The sequence below is a fragment of the Petaurus breviceps genome, unplaced genomic scaffold, assembly GCF_028583685.1.
Source record: "Petaurus breviceps papuanus isolate PSGF00001 unplaced genomic scaffold, PetGlider_PUasm1.0 37, whole genome shotgun sequence".
NCBI lineage: Eukaryota > Metazoa > Chordata > Mammalia > Diprotodontia > Petauridae > Petaurus > Petaurus breviceps.
This window is the reverse complement of record NW_027186296.1, coordinates 46,556,070-46,571,734: the sequence shown is the minus strand read 5'-3', so window position 1 is coordinate 46,571,734 and position 15,665 is coordinate 46,556,070. Positions and strand designations below refer to the sequence as shown.

At 41.1% G+C, this 15,665-nt stretch overlaps 1 protein-coding gene and 1 long non-coding RNA gene across 2 annotated transcripts in view; one reads left to right on the top strand and one right to left on the bottom strand.

The window, feature by feature from the left end:
• KLF13 (KLF transcription factor 13) overlaps positions 1-15,665 on the top strand; it is a 95,208-nt gene that overhangs the window by 73,386 nt on the left and 6,157 nt on the right. The window lies entirely within an intron of this gene.
• The window catches only part of LOC138169183 (uncharacterized), a 17,949-nt gene continuing 4,184 nt past the window's right edge, over positions 1,901-15,665 (bottom strand). Inside the window, exons 2-3 of the long non-coding RNA XR_011170286.1 lie at positions 3,363-3,491; positions 1,901-2,003 (exon numbers count right to left, since the gene is read on the bottom strand). This is a non-coding gene — a long non-coding RNA (uncharacterized lncRNA). The remainder of the gene's footprint in view (positions 2,004-3,362; positions 3,492-15,665) is intronic.

Here is a 15,665-nt window from a genome sequence, read left to right as displayed (position 1 = left end):
ATTATTTTAGAACAATACAAGGCAGCATATCAGTGGAATATGAAAGTTGAAAGACAGTAAACACATACCAGAGAGATAGTGAATAAAGGAGTAATCCAAATTATGTGATGTGAGTCCAGGAAGACTTTCTGGAGTGTGTAAGTTGAGTTGGTTTGAAAGATAAATTGAATATACATGTTTAGAAGAGAATGTGGGTTTATCTGGAAAAACACAAAGGTAGGATGTGTGTTAGGGGTGCTGGCAGAAGGGAAACAGATTAGTTTTACTGAAGGAAGGTGCTTAGAGAAACAAGTAAATTTGAATAATTGGCCGGGGGTTTAGTGAAGGGGTTGAGGATAATGAATAGCAATTGAAAGTCAAGCAGAATTTAGATTTTAAAGGTTAGGCAATAGGGAGCCATTGTGGGCTTTTGATTTGAAACTGTGGTGGATGTGCACAGACTATGAAAGAAGAATGGATGGGGGCGGCCAGGTGGCTCAGCGAGTGGGAGCACCGGCTCCAGTGTCGGGATGACCTGGATCAAATCTGCCCTCAGATACTCAGCACCACACCCAGAAATAACTGGCCGTGTAACCTTGAGCAAGTTACTTAACCCCTATTGCTTTAAAAAAAAAAAAAAAAGAAAGAAGAATGGATGAAGATGAGCCACTTTACCTGGCTCTGGGAATTGTGACACCTTGCTGAGTTTGCAGTCATCAAAGCCCCAGGGGGAAAAAAAGCATGGTACAATAGAAAGAGGTACTGGTTCTGGAATCTGAGGTCCTAAATTCAAATCCTGCCTCCAATGCTACCTATCTCACCTTGGCCAAGCCACCCAACATCCTTGGGCCTCAGTTTCTCCATATGTAAAAGGGGAAGGAGTTGGATTAGAACGCTTCCAGGTCTAGATCTATGATCCTTTAATCCAAAAGTCATGCTTCATCACAAGTACCCTTGACCCAAATGGAGATGAGGCAGGCATTCATGTCAATGAATTGGGATGCCTAAGAAACCACAGAAAAGTCCACAAAGTCAGTTCTAATCTATTTATGTAACTGAGAAAGCTCTAAGTAGCTCAGATCCCTAGTAAAGGGAATTAATTCTCCTCCGACTCTGCAGATTCCCAACTTATTATAAATGAGAGACTAGGTGAATTGTCTAGGGTACTTGGACATAGTACCACAACTAGTACATCACAGGGGTGTGATTTGAATTTGGGTCTTCCTGACTCTCAGACTGGCTCTCTATCTACTCTGCCCATGGTGCTTGTCAATCCATCGTGCCATATTTGATTTGTTGCAATGAAAAATGAAACTTTTATGCCTCGGAGGAAGGATTGGTGTCCTCTTTACTGAGTACCACCAGCAAAAACAATTGTCCTAAGGTGCCATCAGTAGGCCTGAGAAAAAGGGAACTGTTGAAAGGAAGAAATGGAATGGAACAGAGAAAGGAGACAGAAAAAAATATCAGAAAGAGGGACAAATGACAGAAAAAGGGAGAGTGCTATTTGCCTTTGCCTTGCGTTCTACTTCCCTGGCATCAGTGCTAGTGATTGCCCACTTGTAAATGGTCCAAAGAGTTTCAGTGATTTGCCAACTCAGCCATCTTGTCTCAGTATAAAGAGATTCTACTTAGGTAAGGTGAAAGTGATGGCTTTGCTCATATTTTCCTTGACAGCATGAGGAATGGAAATAGGATTTTTCACTCAAGTGTACACCCTTCCTAATGTACATGCGTGCAGGCAGTTAAAGAGATCACATTCATAGTGTGCTTCCTTCCATTTCATCTCCCATGAGGATGCAAAGAAGTACAAAATTCTTCGTGAGTCATGGATGGCAACAGCCTCCCCAGGTGGAACTGATTCCACATACTTGTACATCTTTTTCCATTTCCAATTTGCATGATTCAGCATCCAGAGACATGGAGTCAGACCACTGAAATCAGGTCACATTTTAATAATAGCCACTATTTATATGGAGCTTGAAGATCTCCAGGGTGCTTGACAAATATGGTCTTATTTTATCCTGAAAAAAAAAATGCTGAGAAGTAAGTATTGTTATTATTATTTATTATTATGATTTTATAGATAAGGGAACGGAGGCAGATAGAGGTTAAATGACTTGCCCAGGGTCACACAACTAGTAAGTGTCTGAGGTTAGATTTGGATTTAGGTCTTCCTGATTAAAAATTCATCACTCTTTATTGGCTGTACCACCTAACTGCCTCATTTTCTGAGAGGTAAGTAAATAACTCATGTGATCACGCATTTATATAGTACATATCTATAGGATAGAAGTTACTTCCCTGTGATGATAGTAGTTATCTAAGACACAATTCACCCATATCTTCCGACTCCAAGTTTAGCACTCTTATTGTGTTACTATCCTTGTTTCCCCACTCTTTCCCGACAAGGAGAAAAAAATCTGAGGTTCACTAGGGAATTAGTAGAACCTCTTTTTTTCTGGGGTGCCATCACATCTCAATGATCTACAGCATGTTCTGGTTCAGTTGTTTTTCAGTCATGTCCTGTTCTTTGTGACCCCACTTAGGGTTTTCATGGTAAAGATACTAGAGTGATTCAGCCATTTCTTTCTCCAGCTCATTTTACAGATGAAGAAACTGAGGCAAACAAGGTTAAGTGACTTGCCCAGGGCCACACAGTTAGTAAGTGTTTGAGGTGGGATTTGAACTCATGAAGATGAGTCTTCCTGAACTCTAAGTCAGGCACTCTATCTACTGAGCCACCTAGCTGCATGAAGCTCAAGCAAGGGGCAAGATTTGTGTTTTTTCTTCACCTTAGGGCCCTGTGCCTTGTTGGACCTTGGTTGGTTGGGCCCAATCCCTGCTTCATAGCTTCACTGATTTGGCCTCCTGCTGCACCAGTTTCTTTCTTTCCGTATCTACTCAAATGCCCTATATTTTCTGGCTGGTATTTTGATCCATCTCACTGCCATTTGGCTCACCTATGACAGACAAGCCAAATGACAGATGTTCATGCCATCTGTGACTAGGCACCTATAGCCTATGGCTCCCATATTCACATCAGCATGTCTCTTCACTGATGTTGTAGCTTTCCACTGTTTGCTATCTTCCCCAAGAGATAGTGCTAGCTCCTGAGCACATGGACACTGGAGAGATTAAATTGGAAATACCACCCATGTTACAGCTCTTCTGAATGAAATCATCAGGACCAAAACACCCTTGAGTCACTTGAAACTTTCTGTTCTTTCTTTTGGATCTGGTAATCCCATCCAAGAACAAAGGACTTCTTCTGGTGCTTGTGGGAGCTAACTACCTTCTCCTTGCCTTGACTTTAATAAAAGTCTCTATTTTCCCAGCCTGAATGAAGTAGGATGTATTTTCCCATGTGCTCACATGCCCACCTGTCTCCCAACTCCCAGATGAGATGTTTCCTTTTTCCTCAGCATCTCTCACTGAGTCTTGGGGTTTGGAGGTTTGCTTCTGCCCTCTGCACATGTCTCCATATTCCCTGTCTTCCTCTGGGGAAAGGCCTTGGAAAGCAATAGAAAAAAAAAACTGGATGGAGAATGGAGGAGGGGCAGATGGGAGGGGCAGAACCAATGTGCTTCCCCAGCAGGCACCTGTGCCACAGGGGGGAAGGAGTGGGGGAAGAGGAGGGAGAACCACTCCTAACTGCATATCAAATGGGGATAATACCCTGTAATGTGGATGGCTGTGGCAACCATAAAGTGAGATAATAGATGGTAGAGTGCTTTGAAAAGTTAAAAGCACTGTTCAATTCAATCTAATTCAACCAACATTATTAAGTGCCTCTTACATGCAAGGCATCGTGCTACAGCTGGGGATACAAAGATAGATATGATCCAAGCCCTGCTCACTAGGGAACTACAACTTAATGGGAGGGAGGGCACGTACACAAATAGCTATAATCCAAGGGAGAGTGGGATGAAGTCAAAGGAGAAGTCCAGGGAAACAGCTGTGAGAATTCGAGGAGGGAAAGACTGCTTTTTACTGAGGAAGAGATGGGAGCTGAGGAGATAGAGAAGACTTAGTGGGAGAACTGGCATTGGAATGGAGTTGATGCCCACAGAAGAGAACTTCCCCAGAAATGGAGTGTGGAGTAGTGCAGAGAGAGAGGGAGGGAGGGAGGGAGGGAGGGGGAGAGAGAGAGGAGGGGGGGGGAGGGAGCGCCAGCAGGGTGAAAATGGCACAGAGAGCAGGGCCAGTTTGCCTGAGAACATAGGGTCAGTGACAAGAAAAAGCATGACAAAAGGATGCACATGTAGGTGGGAGCCAGATTGTGGAGAGGGTGTCAAATGCCAGCGTTAGGAATTTAGATTTATTTATTTGCTTACAACAGATTCACAGTAGGCAATAAGGAGCCACTATAGATTTTTGAGGGGATGAGTAACATGATCAGATCAAAGAATTAGGTAGGAAGAAGGATGAATAAATGAAGGAATAAACAGGATGTGGGAAGCCCATTTAGGAAAGTATTGTAATCATTTAAATGATATAATAATAATAACAATAACAATAAATAACTCATTTCTTTAACACCATAAGGTTTAAAAATGTTTTCTTTGTACCAAACCTATGAGGTAGTATATTATCATCATTTTACAGATAAACTAAGGGGCAGCTAGTTGGTGAAGTGAATAGAGCACCAGCCCTGGAGTCAGGAGGACCTGAGTTCAAATTCGGCCTCAGATACTTAACATTAGTAAGCTGTGTGACCTTGGGCAAGTCACTTAACCCCAATTGCCCTGCCTTCTCCCTCTGCAAAAAAAAAAAAGACAAAAAACCCCCCCAAAAAACCCTAAGTCACAGAGAGGTTAAATTGTTTACCCAGGGCTACCTAGTACACCAGTCAGGATTTGAAAGCAAGTTTTTCCTGACTCCAACTCTACTATCCCACACCATGTGTACTACTAAGGAAATTTCAGTGGGAGTGGAGAGGAAGGGCTGGATGCCAGAGATACTGTGGAGTTAGAAGTAATAAGACTTGGCAGCTCATTGTAAGTGTGGGGTAAGGGGCAGGAAGAGCCAAAGATGACTCCAAAGTAACAAGCCAAGAAAATTGGAAGGATGGTGGGGCCATTAGCAGAAAGAGAGGAGTTCCAGGGAGGGGCCTCTTTAGGTGGGAAGATGGTGAGTTCAGTTTTAGACAAGTTAAGTTTGAAGTGGCAGCCAGAGAGATGTTTAGGTGGAGATATCTAAGAAGGTAGCAGGAAATACAAGTACAAACCAGCTCCCCTCATACATTTACAAGATCTGATTTACAGTTTTTCAGGAAGACATCCATTGCTTAAAGTGTTCATTTAAAGACTTACAAAGTTTCCTTTCGGTTGTTTCTCTAGTTCCTAAGTCTAGACACTGGGCTACTTCCTGTTTCCTGCTAATAAATGCCAATGACACTGAATCCAATAAATGCCAGGAGGGAGCCTAGATGGGTGGGTTTATTATCCTTCTGTGCATATCTCTCATATACCCAATTAGATGATTGGAGAGTAAATCATTTTACAATGAATTAAAAAGCTTTGTCGATGTCAAGAACATGCCATATAAAAGGTTAAAAAAAAAGGGCGGAGGGTTTCTTATGCAGTGTAATTATAACCCCAGATGGATGTTGTTTAAATTCTTTGCTGAATATTTCTCTTCCATAACCTTTTAAAGTGTGACCTTTTCCAAATGGCAATGTTCTTTAGAACGTTTATCAGTGAACATTCTAAAATGAAGCCTGTTAAAGTCTGACCTAAGGATGATACTTAAAAAAAATTTGGTTGCCCTACAAAGGGATCATTCCTTATTTCTTGTCTCCCTCCCTAACCCATCCCCTGGGACATTTTTTCTGGTTCTCATTTCTCTTCTGACTCTTGATTAGGAGTCTAGAAAAGGGGCTAATTTGGAGCATTAGCAGTACATGTGGCAGGCTTTGCAATGACTGTGCAATGAGTAGGAAAGATAGCCAGACACTGCCGGAGATGAAAAAAAAACAGTGGGCTTCTGGGATGATTTGGGGAGGATTCTAATTGGCCCCGGCACAATTACTTGCTAGCATATGTAATAGGCATTAAGAAATGTAAAGACCAAGTGCATCAGCTACTACTAAGGTTTTCCTCACCTATAGATATCCAAACTAAAAATGTTGTGTAGTGTAAAAAGCATAAATGTGACTAGAAGTCAGGAGACTCATATTTTGTACCAATACCTATCATGGACCATCTGTATGTTAAGAAGGTACAAAGAAAGGCAAAACACACACACACCAGCCCCTGCCCTCAAGGGGTAGTCTTATGGGGGAGACCACCCTACAAATAACTCTGCTTAACCTAAACACTTTGGAGATTATCTCAGAGGGGCAGGCTATATTAGCATTAAGGGGATTTTGAAAGTCCTCTTGTACAAAGTGGGACTCAAATGAGATAAAGGAAGCCAGGAGAAGGAGAAGAGGAGGTAGATAATTCCAGGCATGAGGGCACAGCCATTGGAAATGCAGTCAGGAGATGGAGTATTTTGGCCAAAGAGCACAGTTCCCTGGATCCCAGAATATGGAGAGGGGAGTCAAGTACAAGAAGACTATAGAATCGTTGAATCATTCTGGATTCTTTTAGATTTCAAAGCTTGATACTCACTATTACCATTCACAGCTTTAAGCTTTAATCTCCCTAGGATCCAGATCATCAAATTATAGTATCACAAGACTTTAGAGGTCTTCTATTCCAATCAGTATTTGAGCAAGAATTCCCTTTCTAACATACTGGATAAGAGGGAGACTAATGCACCTTTTCATTTGCTCTATTTTTTAATAGTGTTTTTCTTTTTTCCATTAAGACTAAATTGGACTGTTTGCAACTTCCACCCACTGCTCCTACCATATTTCTACCCCCCTGAAGGCCAAAACGAACTCATACCTCCCCTCTGTGATAGGCCCTTCAAATATTTCAAGGCAGACATCCTACTGCCATAAATCTTCTATACTTCCCTCTTTTTCAAGCTGATTCTCATATGCCTGGAAGGGACCTTGGAGATCATCCAATCCAACCTTCTCTTTTTCAAGGAAACCAGTCTTTTTTAGAGGAGGAAACTAACAGCTAGTTAGTGCCGGAGTCCTGACTAGGATGAAGTTCTCCAAATTCACTCTAGAAAAATTATTCTCAACCTGGGAGTTATGTGGATAGATTTCAGGGCATCAAGAACTTAGATGGGAAAAATTGTTTTTGATAATTATTTCAATATCATTGGTTTCCATTGTAGTCCTATATATTTTATTCATTTAACAATATTATTCTGAGCAGTGAGTAAAGCCCCGGAGTCAGGAAGACCCCAGTTGGGTTCAGGCCTCAGACACTTAACACCTACACACACACACACACACACACACACACACACACACACACACACACACACACACACACACACACAAACACACACACCTGGGGGAAGTTACTTAACCCCAATTGCCCTCCAAAAGGAAAAAAAAAAAAAAAAAGAATATTATTCTAAGAAGAGGTTCAGAGACTTCACCAGACTGCCCAAAGGGTCCATGACACACAAAAAAAGGTTAAGAAAACCTGCATTACAAGGTACTTTTGTCCTATGTCACTCCTCATGCTAGGTCTGAGGAGGGAAATGGGGAGGGAAGGAGGAAGAGAATAAACATTTATATCATGCCTACTATTTGCCAGGCACTGTGCTAAGTACTTTTTACAAATATTTTCTCATTTAATCCTCATTATATAGGAATAATCCTATTATTCCCATTTTACAGTTGAAGAAACTGAGGCAAAGAGAGGTGAAGTGACTTGACCAGAGTCACACAAATAGTAGGTATCTGAGGGCCAGATTTTAATTCAAGGTCTTCCTGACTCCAGGCCCAGTACTCCTCTATTCACTGCAACAGGTAGCTAGCTGCCTAGGTAGGTAAAGTTAAATGTAAATTATAAGTTATAAAACCAGGCACTTTGAGGGAGGGGGAGAGGTCAGGATATTAACTTGTCAAATTAGAGTAGATTAGAGTACTCCGGAAGAGTAATGCTATCTCTGTTTGGCTGTATTCAGAGTTGGCCCACAAGCACTGGCCAAGTATACAGCCTATATGGTGTCGTTAAAAAGGTGTTTACTGAGAGGCCTGTCTCCCCCAAACTATTTCCTTCACTGGTCTGCCAACAGCTCTGAAATTCCTCACATTAATGTTAGCTAATCACTGGGCCTTAAGTGTTCTATAACTGGGAGAAGACATTATCTGGGGGGAAGGGGCAAAGTGGAAGGTTGCCAAGGACAACCATGGCCAACATCACAGGCCAGAGCTGGTTTCAACGCTAGCATATACAAGTGATAGCTTATTCATTTGGGAGCACTTGGTTCTTAGGGGGTTGGAATTGCTTCTTGATTGCTGTGATGAATGGAAGATACAAATGATGAGCTTGAAACCTAAGTGTTTTCACTTAGGTGGCCATGGGAATGTGAAGTTCAAATTTGCCCAATATGTTCTATCAGAGTATACTTAACCCCACAAAGCAAATATGAGAAATGATGGTGGTCTCTGAGCCTCAAATGGTCTTCTCGGGGCCTGGGTGGCCTCAGCTTCCCCTTCTTCCCCTTACCATCTATGTTTCTTTTTATCTAGAAAAACCACATTTTCATTTTACCAAGTGTTAATGTGGCATTTCCTTTGGACTTTCTCCCTTAGGGTCTGTCAGAGGGAACAGGCCTTTGCCTAGGTTAGAAGGTTGTCCAATCTTTCTGTCAACTCCAGAGAAAGGTTCATCAGGAAACAACTGATTTGCACTTAAATATTCTTTTATTTTAGTGAGTTTGAAAGATAACTATTTTTTACTTTTTTTTTCTTTTGCCAAGGAGTTTGGAATGATTTTGCTTATTACGTCAAGTAATATTAGAAGTGCTAATGAAGTCTTGGCTAGGATTATAAAATGAGTATTTTTTTTCATTTCTTAAATCATTTGGCTCTACTACCCAATACAGTAATAAAACTTTTAAATACATGTGTATGTACAGACATCTGTACACATTATTTATTTAATCTATGACTACAAGGCATAACTTTCTCCCTTTTTATATACACATATTTATATGTATATTTATAAATTTGATAATATTTTATTTTTTACTAAATATATATTAAAACAATTTTTAACATTAGAAAAGTTTCCAGTTCCAAATTCTTTTAGTCCCATCCTCCTTCCCCTTTCCCCTTGAGAGAGTAAGCAATCCACTACAAATTATACATGTGTAATCATGTAAAAAAATTCATATTATTCATTTTGTAGAAGAAGACTTGAACAACAAAAAAAATGAAAAATAGTATGCTTCAGTCTCTATTCAGACTTTCTTTGGAGGTAGATAGCATGTTTCATCATGAGTCCTTTGGGATTGTCTTAGATCATTATATCACTGAGAATATCTATGTTATTCACAATTCTTCATCCTATAATACTGTTGTTACTGTGTGCAATGTTCTCCTGGTTCTGCTCACTTCACTTTGCATCAGTTCATCTAAGTCTGTCCAGGTTTTTGTGAAATCTTAATGTCTGTCATTTCTTATAACACAATAATATTCCATCACAATCATATATCATAGTTTGTTTAGTCATTCTCTAATTGATTAGTATCTCCTCAATTTCTAATCCTGAGCCAGCACAAAAAGGATGCTATAAATATTTTTGTACAAATAGGTCTTTTTCCTTTTGGGGGGATCTCTTTGGGATACAGACATAGCAGTGTTACATTCCACATAATTTGGTCCCCATCTTTTGGAGTCCTATCTCTTGACCTGTACAAACTGTGAGGAAGAAAGGAAGAAAAGAAAGAAAGACCCCTCCCATATGTGCACATATATATCAGAAGGAAGGAAACATTAATTAAGCACCAACTATGTGCCAGAAATTTTACTAAGTACTTTACAAATATTTCATTGCATCCTTATAACAACTCTAGGAAGTAAGGTTTTGTGGTATTACCATTACTATTGTGTATTACTATTTTTGTAGTAGATAGGTGTGGATGGGAGACTTTAACTGTTAGCAAAGGTACAGGGGCAGAAGAACACAACCTGGGACTTCAGGTGATCATCTTTGTGCCATAAAAGAGCTTTGAAGCTTCTATTGCTATCTGAGTGGGTAAGGAGGGGAATATTTAGGCAAGGTTCATGCTGCATTCAATGCTATTGTCAAATTAGAGTTCCATAGTGAGAAGTAGAATATGGAAGCCAATGATCAGGTTGAACTCTTGGAAGTCTAACAGCAGCTTGGCAAGGGTGGTTTGGTTATTTCCTTCCTATTTCCCTCTGTATTTGTTTTGTGCCCTAACATAAACCCATGGTAAGACAATCAAGCCCATCTCTATCCTTGTATCATGTCTACTGTGTCTATAATCTGTGATCAGGTCTTTTTCTACTCTCAAAGCAGGAAATACGGTGGATTGAAGGGAAAACTCAAGGGCATTCAGCCTAAGGGCTGCAAGTTCAACTTAGAACCACGTATTTGATTCTTTGCAACTAAGTCAAATCCCTCCTCATCTAGAAACAGTGGTGGCTAGCTTATTGACAAAATGCCTATGCACATCTGTACACACACACATAATTGTAATAGTAGTTATGGCTAAAGTTTAACAATGGGCTAATGTTTGACACTTGCCTGAGGGAACAGTACATGTTCATTGCTCAATAAAAACCAGAAACAGAGTAAGTTTCCATTAGAGAAATCTTAACACATTCACTCTGTGGGGTGTGTGTGTGTGTGTAAATGTATGTGTATATCTGCATGTGTTTGCATATATACACATATTAATACATTCTCATATATGTGTGGACATATATGCATGCATACATGTACACAGACATTCACAAAAAGATAAATATGTATGCATACACACATCTCGTGGACTTCTTTTCTGGTGTTTTGGTTTGAACATTAGGCAGCTTCTCAAGGCTTAATATTGGACTGTTATTTATTATTAATCAGCATATACACACACGTACTCACGTGCAAAAGAAACTTGCTATAAATATGTATTATTGAGTAGAATTCTGCCAAGGAGTCAGACTCCATCACAGAGACTTGAGTTATGGAGGCATTAAAGGGACCTTACTTTTAGGCCATATTACTTCTAACACAGTGCCCTGGGCTAGGCAGCCTTACAGTGTATTTCTAGTGTGTGTATGCTGTTTCTTTCATGAAAAGAAGTATGTTGCAAAGTGTCACTTAAAGAAATTAGCTATGTTCTGTGATAAAATACAATGCCGTCCCATGACACGTTATATTTTTCCCTCTGAACTGAATCTTTTCAGCCTTGTGGTCACTCATCCCACCATTAAGCTGTCCCTGGAGAGGCCAACATATAAATAGAACCTCCCTGGAGAATAAGTCTTGAGGCTGTGAGCTGAAAACATGTCCAAACCCAGTAGTCACAAATCAAAGCAAGATAGTGATAAGATGAAAGCCTATTAATTTGAATCACTAGGGCGAGGTTTCTGTAACAGTTTCCGAAACCATGGAGAGCAATGCTGTTTTTCTCTGAGAGTTTCTTGCCTAACTTTCTCCTTTAATAGACAGAAATGCACTGATCCATTCAACAAAAGCAACATACATCCATTAAGCATCTAGAATGTGACCAGCATTGTGCTAGACATTAATCATACAAAGCTGAAAAAGAACACTGTCTCTGCCTTCAATGAGCTTATGGTCTAGTAGTAGGTGACTACATAATTAGTGATATGGTCATAAGTAATGTCAATACTTAAAAGCTCATTGGGGCAGCTAAAATCCAGACTCAGACACTTATTAGCTGTGTGACCCTGGGCAAGTCACTTAACCCTGTTTGTCTTAGTTTCCTCATCTGTAAAATGAGCTGGAGAAGGAAATGGCAAACCACTCCAGTATCTTTGCCAAGAAAATCCCCAATAGGGTCAGACATGACTCAAAATGACTAAACAATAACAAAAAGCTCATTAAATAGACTTCATTTCTAGGTAACTTCAGTATTGGATTTCAAATCTCTTTTAAATAACATGCCCTTATTTGGGAAAGCAGCTAGTTTTTCATTACTCTTTGTGTGTAGATAGTGATAAATCCATTCACAAGAATTTGAACCCAGTGGTCAAGCACAGCTTGAATCCAATTCACCATGATTGCCAAGGGCCTAGAAGATCCTGGGCCTGACAGCAAGGCTAGTCAGCACAGCTCACACTACTGCTTCCTGCCTCCCATCTCTGACATTAATACAGGCTGTGTGACCCTGAGTGAGTCATTTCATCTCTCGTTGCTTGAGGTAACTCTCTAAGACAACCTTGAAGAGAAAGTAAAGACCTGTAGTGTCAGGGATTTCCCCATCTGGGAGTTCCCTATTTTGGTGTAATCACAGATCTGGTGCCTGCCCATATCCCTAAATACATTTAATCAGCTCACTTGGGATCTCTCCCAATTCTGGGTCACCACCCGTTCCTGATTCTACCACAGACTTCTTATTTTCTGGTCTCATCCAATTCCTTCTCCACTCCCGAATTCTTGCTGCCCTTGGTGCTTCCACTAATTTGCTCAGTTCCTTTCTTATAGGAATTTGCCATCAAAGGAAACAAAACCACATAGAAATATAAAATATTTAAAGGCCTAATGCAAGTTACCATGGAGATGATCACTTTAATCTGTGGCTAATTCATTATATCCATACTCTCCCTTGACTAGGATCAAAGTTTAATCTATCCATTTAAAGGGAAAGATATTCCTTCTAGTCTAAATTTATCTTAGGCAGGATTCTTTTCTTGGAGAACAAGGGAGAAAAGCTAGGACACATGCTGTTGAGCTAACTCGAGGGAGAGGGAAACTATGAGACTTGAATTGCTTTTCTGGAAGTCCACCATCATCCAGATGCACTATGTTGGTCCAGAATTTCATTATGCAGTATCTTTCTTTACCAAAAACATCCAGCCCAGGAACCAGAAATTACTTTTGCTTTGCTTCCTTCTGTAATGTTAATGGAATATAAGATTCTCACCCCCACCCCCACCCCCATAGGCCTCTGTGCCCAGCTGCGATACATCCTGAATCACACAGAGCCCACTGGGGGAGGAACTTACTTAAAGAGAAGCCTGCTTAGGGGAGGATCGCTCTAAGAAGGCTTTCACACCTTTTTGTACTAACCTAATTAGGCACTGAGTCAGGAGGGGAGGGTTGTGATGCCTTCTGGCTCTGAGAAGTTTATATATACTCTGAATTGTTGGTTTGCTTATGAGAAGGACCTTTTGATTCCCAGGTGGCGATTCTAATAGCCATATATTCAGAACCCCCAGACCATTCAGATGTAAAGGGTTATTGATCCAGTGGCATATGTAAAGTGTATAGCAGTACTTAATGCTTTGATTCATGCATTCAGGGCCCTGTGGGTCTTTATGCTAATTTCTCTGCTTATATTTTCTCTGATGCTCAGGGTACTGACTTTTCCCCTGAACTAGTGAATGTAAAGTAGATTATTGACCCCTTAAAAGTAGCTTTCCTTTTAGAAGAGAATATCTGAGAACCTGTGCTGGGAGGCTGTCCTAGGCGTGCCAGGGCAGCACTTACAGCTTCTAAGGAACTATACATGTAAAACAGAAAGACAGTAATGTAGGTGAGCCCTTGCAAGAGACAACAGCATTGGAAGCTGACTTCCTTTTCCTATTCCATCCTGACTTGGCTTCACTTTCTCTTGTCCCTTTGTTAAGGAGGCTCCATTGGACTTGCCCTTCTGGACAGTGCTACATACTGATTGCTTCCTTCTAGTCAAAGTTTATCTGCCTAGGGTGAGACATTAAACCATCATCAGTGAAGAATATTTGATTATCTAGCAAGGCATTGAGGGAGCAGGACACAGACAGTCTATTTTGATTGGTAGGAGTGTGAAGGAGGTGGAAGAAGGGCTTCTGAGGGGGTACTGGGGCATTCCAGGGTTCAGCATAAATTGGAAGACTTTCATCCAGCTTCTCTAACGTACCCAGTTCTGGAAAAGGGAGAGAAGGAAAAATATAACACATAGTCTCTGCCCTTGAAAGACTTCCATGAGGAGACAAAACATATGCAACATCAAGAGATGAAAACATTAGTAACAGCCAAGTCATTGAATCATTTCAGTCCTGTCTGACTCTCTGTGACCCCATTTGGGGTTTTCTTGGCAAAGATACTGGAGTGGTTTGCCATTTCCTTCTCCAGCTCACTTTACAGATGAGGAAACTGAGGCCAACAGGGTTAAGTGACTTGCCCAGGGTCACACAGCTAGTAAGTGCCTGAGGCCAAATTTGAACTTGGGTCTTCTGATTCCGGAGCTAGTGCTCTATCTACTATACCACCAAGCTGCCCAACAGCTAAGTAGTATGATACTAAAAATGAAGTGTGAGTTCAAAGAAGGGAAGAAGAGATCATTCGCCTTGATATAGTTGGAGAAACTGCTGAAGTGGTGGAATCTGACCAGTCTTGAATGTGTACAATTTGAATGGGTGCCTTGAGGGCAGCAAGCAGTGAGTAGCCTAGGTTGGGAGATAATGAAATCCTCATCATATTTTTTGGTGGGGGGGAGGCAGGGCAATTGGTGTTAAGTGACTTGCCCAAGGTCACATGTTTAGTAAGTGTTAAGTGTCTGGGGTGGATTTGAACTCAGGTCCTCCTGACTCCAGGGCTGGTGCTCTATTCACTGAGTCATTTAGCTGTTCCCCCCCCCCCCCATCCTCATCATTTTTATTGTAACTGCTTGTATTTTACAGTTACAAATCACTTACCTCCTAAAAAATAGCCGTGATAGGTGTTACCTCTATTTTATTGATTCCACCCCCCCCTCCTCCCCCAGCCATTTTAGAGATGAAGGAAAGTGACCTTTGGGGAGGCCAATTGAATTAACCAAGGTAACACAGCAAGTGGCTCAGCTGGGACTCAGGCTCAGGTGTCCTGGTCCTTCATTACACCAAGCCTACCTAGTGGGTGGATTTCCCTAGAACTGACCCTGTCTATAATAGGGGATAGAATCACAAATGCAGAGTTGGAAGGGACCTTAGACACCATTAGGTCCAACTCCCTTATTTTACAGGTGAGAAAAACGAGGCCCAGATTGCTGCTTTGTGACTAGGTAGTAAGGAGCAGGGCTGGGGGCCAACTCGAACCGGAGCCTCTGATTCCAAATCTCCTGCTTTTCCTGCTGTGACCTGCTGCTCCCCTCAGGCCACTTGTGGAGGGAAAATGAGCATTCAGGGTTTGCTGCTCCTTTGGGCCAGTGTATTGTTATATTCAACCCTGGGGAACTTGAATGTCCCTTGTTGGCCTGATGCTTTGTGGTTTACTACCTTCTTTGGAGGGGCTCATTCTTCATATTCTCTGCATATTAATGCCAATGGCTCAGCACAGGATCCTGAGGCATACCTGGAGTATAGTTCTAGAGCTGTATCTGATAGAACAGTTAGAAACAGAAAATAGAGCCAAATTTAAGCTCCACCAAAAAAAAAAAAATCTTCCTCATATAAATCCTATCCTTAATTCCACAATTAGAACTTCTTTCCTTTGACTTAAGAAGAACCAATGCTTTTTCCAGGTTAAGATGCAAATCTCTCTAGGAGAGATTCATACTTTAAACCTGATCAGTCATTTACACTTGAGTACGATTGACTTTGGGAGACCATGTTATCTCTCTCCTTCTCTCTCTCTCTCTCTCTCTCTCTCTCTCTCTCT